Raw genomic sequence first — 7,897 nt, forward strand, 5'->3', positions numbered from 1 at the left:
GCCCTTTTTGCTTAAAGCTATAACTCGATAGTTCCAACGTACAACTAAGGCGTAGATCTTTATAACTCGATTGTTCCAACGTACAACTAAGGCGTAGATCTTTATAAGAAAGGAAGAGTACAGCAGATGAAGGTATGAACTACGGATGAATCGCTAATTATTAATTATTATAAAAACTCAAATGCCAGCCATTTTATTATAACTTAGAATTGTGAGAATTGCGTAGAAGAACACGTCCATGAGACATTGGTGGGCAATTGAATTAATTAGTTAAATAGAAACAATAAAAATTACGTTGACGGTTGACTTGAGTCAGTTAATAGTAATTATAAAAGGAGGAATCTATAGCATCGCATTATCCTTAGACATGTTTAAAATAAATCAATTAAATATAGGTTTTTTCATATAGAAGAAAACGCAGTGTACCTATATCGAGGCCACGAGCGTACCAAATCTAATAGCATGGACCGGACGGACACCATGAAATTAAGGAGCGGTTGAACAAACCTTATAGCTTGGGGGCATGGCACCTAAAGAATTTTATAATTCAAAATTTCTCCCTATTTCTTAAGTCAAAAGTTTATGAATATAGAAATTGACCCCACAAAAATTATAACCCTTCTGTACTCTCTAATTTTTTTTTTTTACCTATATGACTCAAAATATTATTTAATTTTTCGTGGTGCTACTCTCACCGCTAGGGCTCCCATTAGCACAATTTCAAGTATTTTTAAAATATTTAAAAAAAATTCAAAATGTTATTAAAAAATATTTCTTTAATCACTAAGTTAAAAAATAAAAAAGAAAATGCAGCTGAAGCCCCCATTGATAAGCCTAGCATTATTGTTTAATTTTTACATCTATCATATAATTATTATGATGTGGAACCTTCAAAATTAATTTCTTTGGCCCCAACAATTATTTCAATTTGATAGGTAGATTCTAAAAAAGCTTAAAACTAAAACTAAATATATTAAAATAATAAACTTATTAATATAAACCCCAAATTTCTTGATTATACAATATTAAATTTCTTAATATGGAAGATTGACTGAAATAAACACTAGAATAATAATTTAAGTTTGATATTTTGCATGAAGAAATAGTTGAGAACTTTTATCCTTTATAACTCATTAAACAATAAAAAAAAAAAATTGAAGTCTCAATTATAGCATTATATACTTAATATGGTACCAAAATATCCAGATTTTACATAAAACATGTATAAACTAGATTATTCCATGAAAGATTGTCATAAGAAATCTAAGGGGTTGTTTGGAATATAGAATGGTCTTATCTTATATTATCTAATCTTATTTCTTTATCAAATATCACTCAAATACAAACACTTTTCAATTTCAAATTTTTAACCTTTCTATCTAATCATTACAATTTTCTCAAACTTTCTAACAAAATATATATATAAAAAAAAAACTATTCAACTAGTATTTTAATTTTATAATATTTGTATTTAATTTTTTTTCCTCTCATTTATCGAAATTCCATAAAAAAACACAATTCAAATAATTTCACTACAATGCACTGATTCTTTATCTCATTTCATTATCCAAGCATTACTTAAAAAGGATATTGATAAGTTGTATTTTTTAGAACTTTATTTTTACATGAATATATTTTTTATTGGAAATGAAAGTTCTCATAAATTAGATGATTTAATCTATATGTAACTTTTATATATAATTATTATAATACGATTTACCGTAAAATTAAACATAGGATTTATTTACTTTTTATTTTATATAAAACGCTAGAAAAATTAGATGAAATATTGATGCATTATTATGTTTTAAAAAGAATCACGGGTCAAATATGCGTGATTTTACTTACCATGCATGCAATGACACTCTCATAGACATGCATGATTCAAATATTAGATTCTCAATAATATGTAGGGCCGCCACACAATCAGTACTCTTCTTTTTATGGGGGTTCTGAAGAGATCACATCTTTGTTACTTTAGTTGCATTGATTTGTTTTACACCTTGTTTGTTTTCAGAGGTGAGTTCTGGTTAAATTTAAATAAAATATTATTTTTATATTAAAATTTAAAATTTTGATTTATTTATTTTATTTTATATAAAAATTTTAAAAAATTATAATAATTAAATAAAATGAGATAAGATATTTTATAAAAATAAATAAAATCTTAAAGTCATGTGATGTAGGACGAGAATAGATCTTATCGATTTGATTTTTTAATTTTTATTTTTTTATATCTTTAAATATTTTAAAAAATCTACAATACCCTTAAAGAAGATATCCGAAGCCATCCTCGAGACCTTTTTTGGTCACTTCAGATTTTCCCTTTGCTTTTAGTAAGTTAACAAAGTTTTTTCTTTTCTTTTTTTGTCCTTTATCTTTTGTTAATTTCTTAATAATTCAAAATGCGTTTTTGTTGTCTTGCTTTAGTGGGACATTTGCTCTAAGCTGATTGGAACTAACATGGCGTAAAGGACAAGTTGGGGGTATTCCATTTACGATAATAACGAAGGAATTAATTACAATTAGCTTATGAGATTTAGTTGTGATATAAATTCATTATTGGTACATATGGATCCTATATATATATATATATATTCTGTAATTTCTATACTAAAATATATATTGTATTATATAGAATTGTAAACTAGTTGTAAGTCAATCTGTAGTACTATCATATAAATATGCATTGTAGTATATTAGTTCAGAGGAACAATTTGAACAAGTTCTAAGTATATAAATCTGACACAAAAAAATAGAATTCATTATTAAAAAGGTCTAAAATAATTATTTTTGCTCTGAGTCTCAATTTTTTACAAAGAACATACATGTACAAAGTTTCAAAATTTAAACTTGTACGTAATATTACTTATTATTAATTAATTTAAGTACTTAATATAAGTTATCTTTAAGTAGTAAGTATATACTTATAGTTAATGATGGGGACTTAATAGTCATTGAGTATTCTTTTTAGAGAAAAGATCTTTATGTATATAACTCTATTATATAATCTTTATATATATATATATATATATATATATATATATATATTATAAAAAGGTAGGGGTTTCGAACCAAGTTTTCAATTTGGAGAATCAAGTCATAAATTATCAGACCATCATGCTCTTGACTTTATATTTATATATTGGTTTTGATAGTTAGGATGGAGATTTTTTTAAGAACTTTGCTACTTATCATTTCCACACATCACTTTTCACATTTTATTTTTAATTTTTTTAAATTTTGGTGGTTTTATTTTTTTTTAAACTAATTAAATCATTCTATTTATTATCCATATATCAAACATTGGATAAAAAAAAAAAAAAAAAAAAAAAAAAAAAAAAAAGTGGTGCGTGGGATAATGAATATAACTTATATATATATATATATATATATATATATATATATATATAAGTATATATGATAGAAAAAATAGATTTGCTATATTCATAAGCTCTCACACACAACACTTTCTTTTATTTTTTTTATTTTTTATTTTTTACTTTTATTCTTCTTAAAATAATTGAATTATTATACTCATTATCTATATACAATACATTTGATAAGAGAACAAAACTAAAAAAATAACAAAAATAATGATGTGTGGTGTATGATGCTTATAAATAGAATTTTTCTAAAAAAAATTGACAAGGAAATCATTTGCACTCGTGTTATGTTATTTTTTTTCCTTAATTTTATCATATCCATACTCAATTTTCTACCGCTCGTATTAAAAAAATAGAAATAAAAAATAAAATAAATATGCTTATAGCTAATCAATGTATCAAAAGTTAAACACACACACAGGATAAAACTTGGAACAATAGAATTGATCGACACTTATTGCAAGTGATCACTGAGCTTTGAACAACCCCCAACTAATAAACTCAATAATATTCGGTATTAAGTAGATGTATTAGAGATTAATATTTTATTACGATTATTTAGACCTGAGAGTGGAAACATTTAGCACGAGTTCTGTTATTTTCACTCTTTTCTGTGTGTCTGAGCCTGACATTTTCAAGCAGATGTTACATACTTTTCGTTTGATCATGACACTTTTATTTTTCTTTTGCCAGCTTTCATGCCTGAATCAATGGTTCTATGTTTCTTTTTTCATGTTGTTTTTTTCCCCTCTACAGAGATAAAACATCAAACTTTCATTTCAGAGGGCGATAGACAAAGTTGTCTAATTTATCGTGTTTGATGCCGAATCCCATTAATCAAACTCATACAAGCCGAACTTATAAATAATTTAATACATTTTTAGTTAGGTCCGGATTCAACCTATTTTACTCGTTCGATTACGCAGTTCAGATAAGAAAATATTAGATATTTTAAATAATGATAAAATTTTTAAATTACGATGAGATTAAATAATTTGTAAAAAAAAATATGTGTTTGGATAGTGAGATAATTTTTAAGTTTTTGAATTTAAAAAAGATGTGGATCCCACTATTTTATAGAGAACTGAATTGTGTACTGTTCATGTACTATTCACAAATCGTTCATGTCAACTTTCACTATTCACGAACGGTTCATATACTGTTTATTTACTGTTCATGTCAATTGTACAATGTTCACACACTGTTTATTGTTCCTTACTGTTAATTTAAGTGGATATTTTTAAAATGTAAAGATAAAATATAGTATTTTTTTATTAGAAAAACTATTATACAGTATATATGAGATGAAAACATCTCATCTCATCTGTATTGACTAACCAAAGTTACCAAATATAACATACGTAATTTGAATAGTGAGTTGAGTTGAAATAGAAATTGAATAAAATATTATTTTTATTTTATAATTAAAAAATAAATAAATTATTTATTATATTTTATTTAAATATTTGTAAAAATTATAATAATTAAATAAGATGAATTGAGATTATTTTATAGTATTCAAACCAGTCAGTAGTGTCTTGAATTAATCATACTTATTACCAACCAATTATATATGAACATTAAGAACAAAATTTTAAATAAACTCTCACTATTTATATTCAGATATAATTTAAAATCTTATATTGAGATCTGACCTTGATTATTTGATTTCAACAAAAATATATATATATGAGAAATTCTTCCAACCGGTCATTCTATTTATCACCAAATAACAGCCTCCCAATAAGGACATGTTATATATGAGTTCCACTTTATCTTCATTGTACCGCACCACTCCGTAGAACAACCTTTGTTTATCCCAAAAATCACCCCCACCAAATCCTTCCCCCCACAATTGACGCAGACCCTTCTCCCCTCTCTTGCAATCAACGATGTAGATGGGTTCGATGGCAACAGATCCCAAGAGAGTGACTTGCAGTGGAGGTGATGACAGCGAGAAAATGAAGGTGAGCTAAGCATTGAAGATCTGAGAAATATAAAATTGACTTTCGAATTAGAAATGCAGAATTCGAGAGCAAGAGAAAGTGGATAAAATCGTTAAATTCAATAGAGAAAGAAATATATGCTTAGATCCCTCTCAGTCCTCTACAGAGAACTTCAAAAAAGTTTTCCATTTTGTTCAAATGCTTTTTTCTAGATCAATTGTAGTTTTCCTTTACATTTACTGGATTTGTTTTCCCTTTAAAATTCTTAAATAATATTAAAAAATAAGGACAAGGCTTCTCTCTTCCTCAAACAAGTTATCTCTAAAGCCAAATCAATGGCTATCAAGAATAAAACCAGCATAGCCGAAGCTCGCTTTCTAGTGTTCTCCTTATTGAGGAAAAATAAGCTTTTATTGAATTCCATCTCCATGATTACTTAGCAGCAAAATCTCGACCTTGCTCTCCAAATCTTCCACCATACCCATATATTCCACCTTATTTTTTCTAAAAATTAATTCACTTTTTATGATTTTTTTTTGTATAATTTGTACTATTTTTGTAAAAATGATTTCAGGAGAAAGCGATATGAGAGTTTGGAGATGTAAAATTAGAAGAGAGAAATGGTCGTATATAATTGTATCTATTTTTACTTTTATATGATTTTTGACGTGACAGCTCATCAAAAAAGAGTTGATGATTTTCAAAAAACAGCCTAACCGCTTAAAAGCGGGACTATATATATATATATAACGAGCAACTCATATTTTCACTCCACAAATTTCGTCGACCTATTGGATTATTGTTCCATTCAGTATCGGTAAATGTCAGGTTTGTGCGTACCGTCTAAGGGCCAGTCTCGTTTTAAACATGCAAATAAAAGCCACGAATCTTTCTTGCTTTTTCGTTTGAGGACTGCCAGAGATACAGGAATCTTACAAAAGTATCATACAAATTGAGGTGTCACTATTGCACTTAATTATTTTTTTAATTTTTTTCTTTCCTGGCCCAATCCTTTTTTTCTTTTTTCTTTTTGTTTTTTATTTCCCTCCACAGCAGACCTCTTCTCTTGGCCTCTCTTTCTCTCATTCTTTTTATTTTTCTTTACAATTTTCTCAACAATTAAACAGATTATGATTTTCCCTCTCAACAACCAAATACAGAACAAATATTTTTTTCTATTTATTTTCTCAACAACACAACAAAAACAAGTTGCAATTTTTTCTCTCAAAAACTAAATAAAGAACAAACATTATTTTCCTTTCATTTTCTCTAAACAAAAATTTCCTTTTCATTTTCTCTACAAATCAAACAAAATGTTTCCTTTCATTTTCTCAACAACTAAATATAGAGAGATATCTTATGATAGAAAATTGTCGACCACATCATCTGAACTGTCAAAGACTTGACGCGTGACTAAACTGACAAATAGGTCTCTGTCTTGAGAAGGGCTCGCTCCTGGATAGTGAAGTGGAGGGAAGGAAGAGTGGGCAGGAAGGGGGAGTTAAAAAAAGAAAGAGAAATGATATTTACAATCGTGATTGTGCAAGCGGCGTGCAATCGTTTTGAAAAAAATGAATTAATATGGAATCCACGTGAAAAAAAAAATTAACTTTTTAATCGTGAACTCCACTCTTTTTCAAAGTGATTGCGTAATGTTTGTAATTCTACGACTCTATGTAACATTGCTAAAAAAAGAATAGAAGAAATGAAAGTTAGGAGAGAGGGAATTGATGGCATGAAGTCAAATAAAAAATAGAAATAAATATTATAGAAATTTGAAATAAAACATTACAAAAGTTATCAAAGGCTGACACGTGACTTTTTGAGTTTTTTTGTATCTAGTATTTTTTTTTTTATATCATTTCATATTTCACATTTTATATATTTTAAAATTATCTTATATTTTATTTTATTCTTATTAATTTAATTTAATTATTATCTATATATTTTATATTTATTATAGAAAAAATAAAAAAATAAAAAATTTTAAAATAATAAATAAAATTATTCTTTTAGAATATATATAAAGTAAAGTGCTACAGGGAAGCTACCTAAGTGCCGCACACCGGCTGACATGAATTAAAAAACTAAAATACAAAAAATAGACTGTGCTCTCCCGGGGCCAGTAGTTTTTGTCCCTCAATTCCACACTTCGCATTTTGGCCACAAACCCAGCCTTGAACTTTGTGGAAGGTAATCTCTCTCTCTCTCTCTCCTGAATCTACGCACACCAAATGACAAGAAAAAAAAAATCATCATCACAGACAATAAAAAATTCATGACGTCATCACTGTTTCAAAGCGACACACGATCCCAATAATATTCTCATTTCACCCTTCGTCATCCCGATCTCATCACAGACCAAAAATCGAAGTTACAAAAGATTAAAAAATACGATTTCATTAATGGGCAAAAAAATCGTAGGCCAATGTATCATCCTAACTCTTCACAAATGTTGAAGGGTAAAAAGGGTAAGAGAAGTGATATACATCAGTTATTATTTATTTTCACATTATATATTTATAATTTTTTCATAAAATGTAGAGGTATTTTTAATAAAATATA

The sequence above is a fragment of the Carya illinoinensis genome, chromosome 9, assembly GCF_018687715.1.
Source record: "Carya illinoinensis cultivar Pawnee chromosome 9, C.illinoinensisPawnee_v1, whole genome shotgun sequence".
Taxonomy (NCBI): Eukaryota; Viridiplantae; Streptophyta; class Magnoliopsida; order Fagales; family Juglandaceae; genus Carya; species Carya illinoinensis.